This window comes from Salvia splendens, chromosome 2, assembly GCF_004379255.2.
Source record: "Salvia splendens isolate huo1 chromosome 2, SspV2, whole genome shotgun sequence".
Classification (NCBI taxonomy): Eukaryota; Viridiplantae; Streptophyta; class Magnoliopsida; order Lamiales; family Lamiaceae; genus Salvia; species Salvia splendens.
Genome location: NC_056033.1, coordinates 17492222 through 17508457, shown reverse-complemented (window position 1 = coordinate 17508457; position 16236 = coordinate 17492222). Strand labels below are relative to the sequence as shown.

The window sequence follows — 16236 nt, the reverse complement described above, 5'->3', positions numbered from 1 at the left end:
TTTTGATCAAATGGAGGGCGTAGGAACCACACCCAGTGAACTCCCGCCTGCGCCGGACAGTCATGCAGCAGATTCAGTGCCGAATTCGGCAGAGCTCGACGCTATCACCGCACATTACGACTCCGACTCTGAGGAGCGTACGAAAAAGTCGAGTTAAGGCAAGACAACTCCGGAGGGGAGCGAAGGAACAGAGAAAACGCCCGCAGCGGAGCCGGTAGTTCAAGAAGTGAGAAGGCCGGAAATAGATTTGAATGAATCGGCCAGAAAACAAGGCCTAATGACAGACGAAGAATTTGACTCGATTCTGAACAGGGTCAACCAGAGAGAAGAGGACACTGCACCAATGGCTGAGGGTCTAGACCTCGCATTGGGGGCAGTAGGAAACAGGGAGAAAGCCACATCAGGAGACATACCGGAAGGCAGCCCTTCCCAGTTGGTAGGAGGGGAAGGAGAAGCACCGAGTAAAGAAAAAGAGCCAGTAGATCCCCGAGTAGAAGTAGGGGATGGTAGAATGCAGGTAGGAGAGGAGGAAACAGCTGCAGAAACCAATGAACCAGAACCGGTGGCACCTCCGGTAGTGAAGCCCAAGCCCATAAAGCGGAAACTGGTGGTGAAAGCAGACCCCAAGGCAGACTCGCCCAAACCGCGGAGATTTTCGCAGAGATGCTTGGGAAGGTGGGCAGCTAGTAGGGATCAGCCGAACATAGAGGCAGATCCCGTGGAAATCTTGAGTGAAGCTGAGAAGGAAGCCAGGTACCAGATAGAAAGAAAAAGGAAAGGAAAAGCCGTTGTGAAGAACAAGCCGAGTACCAAAAAACCGCGTACCGTGAACACATGCATCGTGATCACTGAGGCTGACCAGAGGACCCCATCAAACCGGCAAAAACAGAGTGACAGTGAATATGAGATCAGTGAAGAATCTGAATCCGATAGCGATACGACCATGGAAGATGAGGAGTACAAGGAGCAGCAACTCCCTAACGATCATCGGGAGCTATTGCATCCACCTGCAGAACCACTCCGATATAAGCGTTGGACGGTGGAGCTCACAGATGACGTGGTGGAGGGGATGCAATTTTTTGACTCCAAGGAGCTCCAATCCATCTATCGCACCAAGAACGCAAAAGGCAAGAAGGTTAAGTGTGGAAAGGTAATTCATCTCCCCTCATTAGATGAATTGAAGGTTCGGGAATCGTTTCTCGCCCTTTTCCACGAATTGGGTTTTGAATGGCTGTTAAGGAATGAGAATTTGAATGTTCCGGTCGATTTGGCCAAAGAATTTTTCGCGACCTTTCGATTCAAGGTCACAACGGATTTGGATGTAGAGTGCATCAGTTTCAGAGTATTTGGAGGAGAGATTAGGATGAATCTGATTGAATGGATTGTTCGGCTAGGGATATGCAGTTTGGAGGAGGCCATAGGGCCCGAGTAGAGAGATAGGGAGCGGGGGATTCGCCGCAGGCATGTGGACTTTGAGCCCCAGGTAGCTTGGGAAGAGCTTACTCACCCCGGGGCAGGACAGTTTCAGTCCACTATCTCCCAATCTATCCATCTCAACGATCCTAATCTACGCCTGGTTCAACTCTTCTTGGGTTACAACCTTTTAGGACAGTCGAATTCGGCAGTCCGGACATCGATGACGGAATTGTATCTTATGTGGTGTGCCAAGAGAGGCAAGAAGTTGCACTTAGGGTTCTGGACTGCATACACATGTCACCTCATCGCTACCCACCCAGCACGGAATATTTCCCTCTGCCATATATTGGGAATCTTTGTGAGAAACAACGTCACCGTTTCAGAGGACGAAGACTTAACCCCCTTGACGATGGTGGACGCCCCAGGATTGTTTGATACCCCCCTATTCGTCCGGACGAATGCGGTATACATGAGGCAAGGCGTGCCACACTTCTACGCGATGGGAGAGGAAGCTACACCCACTGCTCGGTTGGCAGCAGCTCATGAAGCACCGGCACACGACCAGAGACAAGAGGGGATGGAAAAAATTGTAGAGAAGATAGCGGAGGGAAGCAAACAGATAAGGGCAGAAATGATCGGATTGGCATCGGACCAGGAACAGCGTCAAGCCAGAATGGAGAAGGAAATGGATGAAGTTAGAGAGGAGAATAAGCAATTGAAAGCAGAGATGGTCAAGCTAGCGGCAGTGATGGAAAGGATGTTGGAGAGATCTGCAGAGCAGAAGACATTGGCTCAAAAGCAAGACGCTATGGAGACGTTAGTGACTACTTTGGGAGAGGAAAACCAACGATTGATCACGGAGATGGGCCGGATGGCATCCGTGATAGATGTGTTGTTGGAAGAAGTGACCAGCCGGAAGAAAGAACAAGCTACAGGAACAAGCGGCCATGGAGGCCAGGACGATGAGACCCATCCACCAGAGACAATGATAGACGAGCCCGAGGAAGAGAACGCCGAGGTGCCGGCAGCAGCCGAGGAACTGGTGAAGGAGAGTGAGGATCACACTGGAACGGAAGAGGAACCCCTGGAAAAGCAGCCTACACCACCTGCCCCACGGAGGAGCAGGAGACTTCGCTAAGACCACCCCCATCTGACCAGTTAGTTTTTTTTTCTTTTTATTTTCTCGTTTTTATCTCTTCGTTTGTTTTAATTGTGTTTTGTGTGTCTAGGTAGTATAATTTCTGTTTGTGCGCAAACCCCGTTCATAACACTTAGCCTATTCTATAGTCTAAGTGTGAGAAGTTAATGGTTTGTCTTTTGACGCATGTGTTGTGTTTTCTGTTTTTCGTAAGCATGATTGACGCACACTTAGTCCGTTGCACGGCCTAAGTGTGAGGAGTTTTGTATATATATGTGTTTTGTTGGTTGCTGTTTAGGTTTTCAAAATCTCACACTTAGCCTATTCCATAGTCTAAGTGTGAGAAGTTTTAGTTTTAATTTGTTGTTTTTGTCTGTTTGTCTATGTGTCCATCATACTGGCCATTACCTTTTCCACTTCACAGCCCTATCTGAGGGCAGACACTTGTGAAGTGGGAGGGGGGACGCAATGACCAGTATGATGAGTATGTGTATATGTGTAGTTTTTGTGTTCGTGCTTGTGTTAGTGTCCTGTTAGGTTTAGTTTTTTTATTTTTGTGTGTTGATTGAGCTTAAAACTCAACCGTCTTGAGCTGACGGTGAAGGGAACTGAGGGAGATAAGACGTGCTGGAAAACCGAAACCACCCTCCCTAGTACCTCCTAGTCAGGATAGATGATGTAAGTATGAGAGAAAAGCCCATACTTAGAGCCAAGCGCGAAAGCCCTCTTAAAATGTGAGTTATAAGCTTTAAGTGGAACCACTTTCCATATATATGGAAAAGAAAGAGAGGCTGCCACAAATTGCCTAGGATGAAGTGACCACGGGTAGCAAATACTGAAGGCAGTAGGGAACCCCCCATCTGAAAAAAAAAAAAAACCACCCTTAGAACCTTTCTTCCTAACTCTTTTACCCAGATAAATACCCCTAGCCACTGGGACTGTGTGTGTGCAAAGCGTGAGGCGAATGAAGCCTACTGGCCAGAAAGAGGTACATGAAAGCAGACTCCAGCTGGGCAAGAAGGTTCGGAAGAAAGTCGACCAGGGAGTTATCCCGGGTCCACAAAAAGAAAAAAAAAGGGGGAAGAAGAAGAAGGAATAAGGGTGGCGAAGCCACATTTAAAAAAAAAAAAAAAAAAAAGAGAGAGAAGAATGTGGAGAAAAATGGTCAGAAACTTGACCACAAAAAAAGAGAAGGAATAAGGGTGGCAAAGCCACAAGATGATACTGAACAGTTGGAGACCCAAGCCAGAAGCGCCAGCTAAAAAGCAACTGATCAAAAGCCTACAACACACAGTTCTCCCGCATTAATAAAATAGAAATTTTGAAAACTTAGAGCCTTAGGAACATCTACCCCAAAATGCTGCAACCCAATAGCCCCATTACAAGCCTTTAAGTCCTTCAATAGCTGCACGTGAGATCTAAGTCCGAAGCAAGTGTGGTTGAGCATATTGAGAGAATGCGGTCGTAACATTCCTGGTGAGGTATGAGAGACCGAGTGAATCTAGTGTTTGGCCGAGAGTTTGGGCGATCTTGACAAACGGATGTACTGACCAGGAAGGAATGGGGGGTGGCAGGAGTTCAAGGCTGTCTAAGGCCGGATTGTACCAGATCCCGAGGTAAGGGATGGTTGAAAATATAGCCCAAATCTTTGTGTTTTTGTGTTTGTGTGTTTGTGTGTTTTTTTTTTCTGTGTTTGACCAAGTGTTTTTCCTTGCGTCGAGTCTAGTTTAGGTAGAGTCGGTCAGGGGAGTAACCAGGCTAGAATTCGACTTATTCGTTTTTGTTTGTTCTTCACGCTTGAGGACAAGCATGTGGTAAGTGTGAGCAGTTTGATAAGTCGTATTCTAGGCCTAGGTTACTGGTCAGTATGATGTGCGTAATTGAATTATATCTGCAAAAACTAGTTGCTTAAGCGTGCATGGTAAGCATTCTAGCCAGTAGGCAGAGTTTCAGGCACTTCAAGTGTAAAGGGCGTCAGGACGATTACGTACTGACCAGTATACATGCAAATATGGCTCGAGATGGAGAAGGAGGATAGCTGGGACTGCTCAATCACAATTAAGGGCAAAGAAGTCATCTCACCGCAAGGTCTTACCCTAAAAATCAAGGGTAAGCCTCCCTATAAAAGGAAGCCACTTGGAGAGAGAGAAAGGAATCGAATCATCATCATCACTCTTAGGTAGAATTCTCTCGGAGTTCAGTCCTTCAGCCCAGTCCAGAATCTCGTTTCTCGCCACTGCCATGGTCATTTGAAGATTTAGATGTTCCCGGAATTCCAGATCGTTCGTTCCACCCAGCAGAACCGTAGTTAGAGATATCATCACCCGGAGTGGCAAAACACTTTTACTCGCTTTCGTAGTTTAATTCGCTTGCTTTCTTTACGTTGGATCTTTTGTTGCTTTTGGATATTTGCTGCTTTTGAAGTACTTGTTGAAGATCTGAACGTGTTTATGCTATGAAGTTGATTTCCGTTTCGTATATTGTGTCATTTTCTTTTCCTTTCTATTTCGCCTAGTTAGCTTAGATCTAAGGTTCCTTGGTGTTTTAAGTGTTGAAACTTTCCTTTTCTTGTTTCCATCAAAATTCCTTTAGTTAAATGTGGAACTATTGATCGTGAGTGAATCGCTGCATGTGAAGTCTTGTTTGAGTTCGTTTTCGTTTTCCTGCTGACCAGTACGCGGAGTTGCATTTTCTGTGTTTTGATTTCAGATTTGGTGTTCTTATTTGTGGATCTGTGTTCGCGAATTGATAAACTGTGTTTCCGTGTTGAATCTGGAATTATTTTCTGATTTCAGTTTGTGTTGCTGAAGAAGATGATGTCCTGTCAAATGTTGGGGACCACTTGCTTTTTAGATGCTTTTTGCTTTTTTTTACTTTTTGTCCTTTGCTTTTCGTTATAACCTGCAGATCTGTCAGCCCAGTCACCTCGACTACCACTACCCTCTGAATATTCTGTCTAGCCCAAAATAGAATCCCGTACCTTCCAAATATTTCCTGTTACAAAAATGTCTCCCTATTTCCACGTACACAGCTGCACCCCTACACTCCTTTCCCCATTCTAGTCAGTAGGAAATTACCTTTAAGTTCTTGCCTAGGTAGAGACTCAACCCAAGCGTGGTAGCTAACCAAACCATCCAGAATATCACCACAATAGTTTTAACGCACCATCTCTGTGGGATTCGACCCTTACCACCACTATACTGATCAGTAGAAGTGGGTTGAGGAATTTTTGAAACCAGGGTCTAGGCTTAGTTAGGATCTCTATCCTGACCAGTAGGATATATCCTTGCTTGAACGACACCTAAGCACCCTGAGGAGAAATCCCATCGTTTCAGCACTCAATGCCCCGTGCATAATCTTTTTATGCAGCGGGCTTGCCCTTGTTCTTGCTCAAGTGAACTTTGAGCTTTATAGGCATCTTAGCCGGGATGCCATCATAGGCGTTGAATCTCTTTAGTACTTTCTCAATATAATGAGATCGTGTCAAGATGATTCCTTTGAATTAGAATTTTTCATTCCAAAAATCACATCGGCTAGACCCATATCCTTCATGTTAAAGTTTCTCTTTAACATGGTTTTCGTATAGTTAATCACTTAGGTGTTACTACCCATGATTAACATATCGTCAACGTAGAGACACACTATAACGTATCCATTATCAGTGTTCTTAATGTAGACACATTTGTCACATTCGTTGATTTTAAATCCATTTGATAATATCACATTATCAAATTTCAGGTGTCATTGCAACGACGCTTGTTTTAATCCATAGAGGGACTTAACCAGTTTGCAAACCTTTCTCACTTGTCTAGTTACTACAAAACATTAAGGTTATTCCATATAGATTTCATCTTAAATCACCATTTATACTTATCAACTGTTCTAACAGCCTTAAACTTGCTTTTAAGGACTTATTTGCATCCTAAAGGTTTAGCACCTTCAGGTAGATCAACCAACACCCAAGTGTGGTAGCAAAATTGAATCAATTTCGCTTTGAAACAGTTTCTCTTTAATGTAGCCCGTCTGGGCCATCAAGGGCTACTTTTATCGATGTTGGTTCTTCATCCAACATGAATGCAATATAGTCAGGACCAAATGTCATTGGTGTTTTAACCCTGCTGCCACGTCTTAGTACCACATCATTTGGATCATGCCTTGTTCGCTTGCGCGATTCTGGCTCTTCATCCACTGATTTAGAACTAGTGGATTCATCCTCAATTCTCGTCTCAGAATTGGGTGCAATATTTTCCTTGTCTTTGCGAGGAAATATATTTTCAAGAAGTACAACATTTCTTGACTCGATTGTTGTTCTCATGGTCACAGTCGGTATTTCAGACTTGTGGACAACAAATCGATAAGCACTACTATTAAGTGCATACCCAATAAAGATGCAATCAACCGTGTTAGGACCGATTGTAACTTCTTTCGGCAAAGGAGCCATCACCTTTGTCAAACACCCCCACACTTTAAGGTATGTGTAGGATGACTTCATTCCCTTTCACAACTCATAAGGAGTGACATCCGTACTTTTGAGTGGGATTTTGTTTACGATGTAGTTAGCTATCAAGACAGCTTTCCCCCACATGTTCTTGGGCATCCCTGGACTAATTAGTAACACATTTATCATCTCTTTAAGAGTTCAGTTTCTTGCGTTCTGTAGCACCAATAGATTGTGGTAAATATGGTGCAACCGTTTGAAGAATTATACCACTTGTGTTGCATAATTCCCCAAACGAGGCTAAGTGTTCGCCTTCTCTATCACTTTGAATCATTTTGATTTACAATCCAAGTTGATTCCCGACTTCGTTCTTACAATTTTTTAACACTTCAATTGCTTCATCTTTACTTCTTAAAAAATAAAGATAGCAACATCTTGTGCAATCATCTATGAACGTGATAAAGTATTTTATACCACTTCTAGTTTGCACGAATTTTAAATCACATACATTGGTGTGAATTAATTCAAGGGGTTTCGTGTTCCGTTCAACAGAATGACACGGTAATCTAGTCATTTTTCACCTTAAGAAAAATCTCACATTTATTTTGGGTATAGACTTCTTTTGTCTTTATTAAATTCAAGTTTACTAAACTTTTATAGCATTAGGATTCACATGTCCTAATCTATAATTCTACAAATACGAGGAAGTATTTGCATTTTCATTATTAGCCAATGGCTTTTCAAACACGGCGAATAGCCGATACACTTAGTTTAAAAAAGGACCCTCGGTTACATAACATTTTCCGATGGATTTTCCAAACTTATATACAAAGAACTTATCGGACTCAAATACAAGTTAAAAACCCTTATTTACAAGTATTGATCCAGAAACTATGTTCTTGCGTATGTCCGGGACATGTAGCACTTTCTTAGAGTGATTGTCACGTCGGACGTCATCTTGAGGACCATATCTCCAAAGTCGACACATTTGGACGAGGCTTGGTTCCCCATGTTGAGCTTCCTCCCCTCAACAGTCTTGTAAGTGTAAAACTTACTTCTATCGGCACACAAGTAGGCAGTGACGCCCGTGTCAATATACTAACCACCTTTGTTCTCAACGTGGTTGACTTCTTCAGTTACCACGGTGGCTATGCTGCCTTTGGCATGTTTGATAAATTTGGCTACACTAAGCTTCTTGGTTGGAGGCTTCATCTTTCTCCTGACATCTGGACGGGTGCCAAATGTCTCCCGACATCTCCCATGGAATGGGCGGGGCCAAATGTCTCCCGATATTTTTTCTAGACACGAACGAGTGTCGAACGTCTCCCGATATTTTCTAAGGAACCGACGTGTGTCTTATGTCTCCTGACATTTGCTAAGGCACGAACGGGAACCAAATGTCTCCCCATGTCTCCCGACGACCGGGAGACTGACGGGTGCAAAATTTCTCCCGACATCTCACATGGGATGTATGGGTGCAACACGTCTACTGACATTTCCTAAGGCACGGATGGAAGCCCATGTCTCCCGACAATCAGGAGACCGACGGGTGCAAAATTTGCTCCCGACATTTCCCACGTCACAGATGTGTGCCATACATCTACTGACATATTCTAATGCACTAACGGGAGCGAAATGTCTCCACATGTCTCCTGACGTTTTGAAGGCAGAACGGATGAGAAATGTCTCCCGTCATTTCCCATGCCACGGACGGGAGTCGACTATCCCTCATGCCTCCCGACGAACGGGAGAGTCCCTTGGGACCTAACGTGTGCCAAATGTCTTCCAATATTTTTTAAGGCACGGACGGGAGCAAAACGTCTCCCATGTCTCCCGACGAACGGGAGACGTCCCCTGAGACTAATGTGTGCCAAATGTCTTTGAACATTTTCTAAGGCACGAACGGGAGAAAAACATCTCCCACGTCTCCCGACGAACGGGAGACGTCTCTTGATACCAATGAGACACGCCTAACGACCCTATCCATGGGAACGACGGGAGATGTCCCGTAGGACTTACCGACCATTCACATTCACAAGGTCTCTCCCCCACATTGGAGTCAGTCGTGTTGATCCCAAAGGGATCAACTCTCTTGTTGGACCCGGAAGGTCTCACACACGTGTTGATCCCGAAGGCCTCAACACTTGATCCGTTAGAGGATCTCAAGGAACCACTAATAGTGGAACCGTCAATTTGCGTGTTGGCCCCGAAGGCCCCAACACTCGTGTTGATCCCAAAGGACTCAACACACGATCCATTCGGGGATCTCACGGAATCACAAAAAGTGGAACCGTCTTTCTTCGTGTTGGTCCCGAAGGCCCCAACACCCGTGTTGACCTCGAAAGGTCCAACACTCGATCCTATCAAGGATCCCATGGAACCACTTAATGTGGAACCATCGGTGCCACCAAAGGTGGATGCACAAGTCGACCCAAATGGGTTAGTAAGCGCTCAAGGCGCTAGGGTAATCAAGTGTGATGATGTGGACTCCACGGGAGTCGTGGTCATGGCGGGGACCCGACGGGGAACAGTGGGCACGTCGGTGTTGGAGTTGGGAAAAGCAGCGACGGGGAACGCAGCGACGGGTTCCATCTCTACGCTAAGGTATTAGTTTCAAAAGTTTTAGATTCAATTTAAAGTCCAATCTCCTTCTTCAACGGATAGTATATCTCGTCTTGCGATTGTTGTCGAAAATGATTGTTTAACTGTGATACAAAGATACACTAACCGGGCAATACAACCCAATGAAGAATGGGGAAATTAAACGGAATAAACTGAATTGAAATTACAAAGAAGAATTCGAAACAATAAACCGTAAAGATGTAAGCCGAGTCGAGGATTCCTCTTTCCACAAGACGAGATACGCACCGGTAGTGCTCTCGGTTTGGCGTGTCATCCCCAAAGATAAAACGGCTTCGTCTTGTTTGTTGCAGCACCGCAGACGGAACAAGCTCCGGCGAACTAGATGATAGCGAGGGCAGAGCTTCGACGGGAAGAAAAATGCAAAGAGAGGGGAGGGAGAGAGCTATGCAAATTTGTTGTGTGTCTAATAGTATGCAATGCATGAAGTGACTGCCTATTTATAGGCCAAGTCCACCCGCAGGAGCATTGATGGAGTCAACAGCCATCATGTGTGCCATGATGGTTTGACTGTAACCGCCAGGGATTACAGACTGGTGCACTAGCCAGTGGGAGTTGAAGAGACACGATGCACCTGTACATGCTACACGACGGGATACACCATGGACCGTCGGGGTCCAGCTCAACGACCAGCTCCAAAGAACAGCCCAAAGACCACCCAAAGACCAATTGCCAAGAACCAAAAACCAAGGTCCAAGGCACCAGGCACCCGGTGCACGGGGCACGGGGCACGGGTCATGGGACACGGGTCACGGTGCGTGGCTCGCGGGTGGGCGGAGGCGCGCGTGTGCGCGCGTGTGGACTCTATCACCCGTCTTATTCCACGATAATTATTACACATAGTAATTCATCTAATTAAATACTTCCTCAAAGAAGTTTATCATCCCCGATGTGGGATAATTAACACTTAGTTAATTAATTCCTTAGTCTTTTCACATAGCTCATTTCTAGCTTTATTGTGACCAACTTTAATATACTATTTCTCACTCACTGGGAATCGGATTTGAGAAAATGAATATACTACGGTCATCTACTCGGAACGTAGATCGATGTTATTGCATTTAATTTCACTAAATTAAATGTCTTGTAACATTTATTATTAGTCAAAAATCATTTTACCAAGCACGATTCCAACAATCCCCCCACATGAGTGGAAATTGCCAAATGCATATGTATGCAGACACAAGCTCAACCCTCAAGAGATATGTAAGCATAAGGATAGGTAGTTTTTGGCTTTGAACCATCCATAGTCAACACCATCGGATACACAGGCGGACTAGTAGCGCGATACTTTGAACTATTCCTCCACGGCGTGCACCGAGACAATGATGCTAACACTTAAACACCTCAACCTCATCCGTTCTCACTTATTGTGTCCATTTCAGGCCTTGGACACCACTTTGGAATCATAAGTGTATTATTTGAAGCGGCCCCACTTCACACTTACATAGGTGATTCCTCGTCAAGTATCTTGCCATACTTTGTCTCCTTGAGAACTTCATCTCAACGAGATCCTTTTAGGGATCATTAAAAGTTATAGACTTAACCTCACCACTAGGCAAGTTTTTTCAATACTCTATTGCTCTCTAGGGAATAGATATAGATGAGTGTTTCACACGAACTCTCATAGCTTAGTTTTCCCATTGAACCAAGTTCTTGGGATCTCCAGTCATCATGGTTGGGTTACCACTATGACAATTCTTTAGTTTGTGGATTTCAAACTCATTTCCTCTAGCAATTTATTCATTTGATCACGATTTAACCTTTTGGTTAGCGGATCCGCTAGATTATGTCGTCGACGAATGTGTCGAGACTTACCATTGTACAAGCCACTGTTTGCCCTCCCAATAGCGGCTTGGCTATCACAGTGAATTAACACTGGAGGCACGGCTTGACCAACATGGAATATCTTCAAGGAAGTTTTTAAGCCATTCGGCTTCTTCCGCGGCTTTATCTAAAGCTATGAAATCAGATTCCATAGTGGATCGGGCTATACATGTCTGTTTCGTGGATTCCATGAGACAACATGATGAGTCTCGTTCTCGGCCTTGGTTACTGGTCAGTATAAAGTGCTTTATTGGATAATATCTGCAAAATAGTTGTTAAAGTGTGCAGGTTGAAGTACTAAATAAGGAGGAAAGCTTCAGAAAGAATTCGAGTGAAAAAGCTGCGAAAAGTGTGCAAACTGGTTAGTATGAGCAGAAAATACGCAAACTGGCCAGGGTGGATGCTACAGAACTGGACACGAGAAGGAAGGACTTGCTTGGAATAATCACCTATCTAAAGAAGGGCAAAATTGTCATTCCACATGAAGAGAAAGCTCTAGAAATTAGGGCAAGCCACCCTATAAATAGGAGCTGAATATAAAGAAAAAGAGAGAATTTTGACACCACTTCACTTAGGACTTATCATCACTACTACATCACTTTTGAGGAGAATAGCTCCACTAGCTCTTAGTTCCATCTAAATCCAGCAGCCTGACTTGAAGATTCCGGCCACCTGCCGGCGAGGAGTATCATGCCTGATTCATTCCAGCCGTCGTAGTTCCAGAAATTCCTCCAGTTTCAGTTTCCGATGAGCCAAACAATCTTCTACTTGCTTTGTTTTTAAGATTTCTTAGTTTAAGTACTTGTTTTTGCTTGCCTTTGACTTGGATTCCAGTAGCTACTTAGTTGGAACATCTTTTGGGTGATAATCTTTAATGCAATGAAGTTTATTGTGGTTTTATTTTGTGTTTCTACTTGCTTATTATTTCTCTCTGCCTAGTTGCTAGATCTGGTAGTTTTACGTTGATTTCTGTTGTTTAAGTGCTTGAATCTGCTTTGCTTAGTTAGATCTAGGTTTTCTTGGAGTGTTTACAAGTTTTAATCGGGTTAAGTTCCTTAAAAAATGCATGGGAATCGTTTCTGCTTGCTTCTGTCACCTTGTCCCGCTGACCAGTGTGCGTAGATCTTAGTTTTCTTAGCTTTCGTTCTCGATTTCAAGTTAAATATAGCATTTACGAATTTTCAAGCCTGATCATTCATCAATGGAGTTTGTTAGATCTTGTTTGTTTAGCTTGGTGAAGAAGATAATGTCACAATCAAAGAATGGGACCACTTGTGTTGCTTTTTGCTTTTGTACTTGCACTTTTTCAGCTTTTCTGCACATCCAGGAGATAGTCTGCCAGCATGTCCTTTGATTCTCTTTACCTTTTGTCTAGCCGTTTTTAGTAAGTTTTGTCTAGTAGCTTCTCACAAGCACACTCGTACCCTAATTTACACACGCACTTTAATTTCTTTTAGCACGCAGCATTTAGAGCCCACCCTGACCTACTGGTCAGGAGGGGTATAGGTTCCATTTCATTTTCCGACTAGGTAAAACTCAACCCCCAAAAAAAGCATGGTAGCTAACCAACCGCTCCCAGAATGTCATCGCAAGTGTATCTCACCTACATCCATCTCTGTGGGATTCGACCCTTACTCCACTATACTAGCCAGTAGAAGTGGGTTGAGGTATTTTTTTGTTGATAGGGAAGATAGATACAGACCTAACGACACAGCTAGGTCTAGGTACCCTCCTGGACAGTTGACACGTACACACAGAGTCATAGTCTCATCTTTTCCCTCTATCAAATGGCGCCGTTGCCGGGGATGGATGGCGTTTTTGCATACATTTGTTGCATGACACTTTGGTGTACATATAGTTAATTGTTTTTCTTTTCTTTTGTTTCTTAGTTTATGAGGAGTTTTGTTAAGAATTTTGGTGTGAATATTGTAGATAAACTTTTCTTTATTTTTTGTGTTCCGCAGTTAAATGAAACTGAGTCCAACTGGCCAAGGGAAGAAGGGGTAAATCCAGTCACCACTTATTCAGAATTAACCACTGCCTTGCCTGTTGACTTGGATGCGAGCGGTGAGGAGGATCGCAGCACAGCCATCAAGAGTAAATCGGAATCAATATCCGCACCTGAAGAGGAGAAAGCCAACATGGCTGACCAGGAAAATGATCCCGAGATAAGCTCGTTGTACGCTCACTTGGATGGCGAACCACCGCAAGTAATCGTCACGACTCTAGGACAAGAAGCAATCTACGTGGAGCCCCACATTATGGCCATCTTGCATGTGTTCTTGGGAAGGAGTTGTGACAGCCCATATGAGTTCTTGCATGAATTTTGCAAAATCTGCAAGGCTCTAAAGCGGCCAGCGGGGTCGAGCGAAGACGACTACAGACTGAAGGTCATTCCCTTTGCCCTTAAAGAGGAGGCGAATACTTGGTTCAAGAGGCTGCCACCAAATTGTATCAGAACCTGATCTGACTTCAAGATGATGTTCTTGGATCAGTTCTTCCCAGCGGCCAGGATAAGTGCACTAAGAGATAAAATCCGAGGAGTTACACAAGGTTATGATGAGACCCTGAGTCAGTACTGGTCAAGATACATGGGTCTGTTGGACGCATGCCCAAACCACCATATGTTGGAAGTAGAAATTTACTCGATTTTCTATGAGAGGATGAATGCGGAGAGCAAGGACTTAGTGAACTCATCAAGTGGAGGAAGTTTTTCCAAACTACGAGTTAGTGAGGCTAAGAGAATTATGGAAAGACTTATCTATGCGAAAAGAGCCTATGACAATCCACGTACTCTCCCGTCCAGAAGAGGTATGGCAAATGCTGCAGCAGTAGGAAATAATGATCAATTAGAGAGTCGGATTGACAAGCTCGAGAGGGCACTTTTGTCAGCAATTGAAAAGAGTAAACCGCAAGTTCCTCCAGTTAATGCCACCATGGTAACTGCCCAAGAGGATCACTATCCAAATACGACTGGGCTTCTGGCGGAGAACAATTTCTACCTAGCGTTGCAGTGTTTGGACTCGATTGAGACGGAATTTCAGGAGCAAGTGCCGTCGATCACGCTGAAGAGGATGCTGGAGAAGCAGATCCCGGCGATTAGGGCTCATATTGAGAGACATGTGAATAAGGAGTTCGGTGATTGGCTTGTGGAGATCCGAACCGTGAGCCGGAATCTAGGCCAGCTCGCAATCGGACAAGCCTCGGCGGGGCGACAGAGGGAAGAAGAGCTGAGGATGAAGCAGCGCCAAGCCGAGGAGCAGAGCCGGCTTAGCTTGAGAGATTGCGTTTATGCGCTTGAAGAAGAAGAAGATGACGGTGATGAAATTGACGGGGGGAAATGGCGGAAATGGTATTTTAGGATTCGATTTGACGCCATTGTACAAGGGTAATCACATACATCAAACCCTAGGGATTGGGGATAGGTTTAGGCAAAATTCCAAGAAAGGACGTCATGGGAGCTCTTATCCGCCATTTGTACCCGCAAAAAAAAAATTTCCAATGAAGGGAAAGACGCGAGCGCGTCTCGCGTGTATAAATATGAAACACGCGTCTCCCTCTCGCTTGTATAAACAAACACGCATTACCGTGTCGCGTCGTTGTTTATACACGCATGAGGCTCATGCGTGTTTGCCTCACACTTGAATTTCGTCGGAGAAAAATGGCTTTTACGGCCTTCATTGTAAGCTCCGCTCTCTGCAATTCATGCTTGTTTATGATTAATGTGCTCGATTGTTTTGTTTATGCTCGTCTTTGCAGCACTGTAACAATTTGTCGGAGTCACTCAAGTGCAAGGACAATGGGAGACCGGTGGTCCTCGGCCGCGATTCTAACGGTCGGCAGTCGCTGCGCTTCCAAGCTTCTTGACCACTTCCAATCAGTTCGTTGACGGCATCCTGGTTCCTAAAAGCGATACTCGTCTCCGCATTTTCTCAGGAACTGCCAATCCTTCTCTGTCTCAGGTCTCTGCTTCTTTATACACGCATGAGCCTCATGCGTGTATAAACAACGACGCGACACGGTGATGCGTGTTTGTTTATACACGCGAGAGAGAGACGTGTGTATCATATTTATACACGCGAGACGCGCTCGCGTCTTTCCCTTCATTGGAATTTTTTTTTGCGGGTAGAAATGGCGGATAAGAGCTCCCATGACGTCCTTTCTTGGAATTTTGCCGATAGGTTTAGGCAGTATTATTTCGAGAACATGAAGTTGCAATTGACTTCTGATTTCCAAGTGTCGTCGATGACCCCTTTTCTGGAGTCTCACCAGACGTTTTTCGCGCAAATCGCAGGGTTTTTCATAGTGGTAGATCGGGTTTTGAGGACGGGAGGAGGGCTGATAATGAAGATGGAAGTGGAGAGTTTATCGGATACTGCTGTGATGAAGATGTGTTATGTGTTAGAGGATCAGTTTTCTAGGATGCAAACAGCAAATCATCTGTTGCTGATTAAGGATTATGTTAGGTGTTGGAATCATGTGGAAAATGTGAGAAATTAGAAGGGTCTCAAAGCCTTTCATTTTCTTAAGTCTTTTGGCTTTTCATCTTAAGGTAACCTCCATGTAGTTTATGGGGATCCTTAATGCCAAGACTTTTGAAGTGGTCTCTCCTTACCTATAAATAGGTGGGTTTGAGAGATGAGAAAGACGAACACTACAACAAGCATTCTCTCTTCTCTAGCTCTCTACATCCTAGTTCACATTCTAGGAGCATTGCATAGCTCGATTCTCGGAACTCCATCAAGTTCGCCGGTGCCTAGCGGGTTTGAGGTGCTTC

The 16236-nt window shown here is 44.5% G+C and overlaps 1 pseudogene; it reads left to right on the top strand.

Moving 5' to 3' along the window:
* The window catches only part of LOC121771405, a 33028-nt pseudogene that overhangs the window by 11005 nt on the left and 5787 nt on the right, over positions 1-16236 (top strand).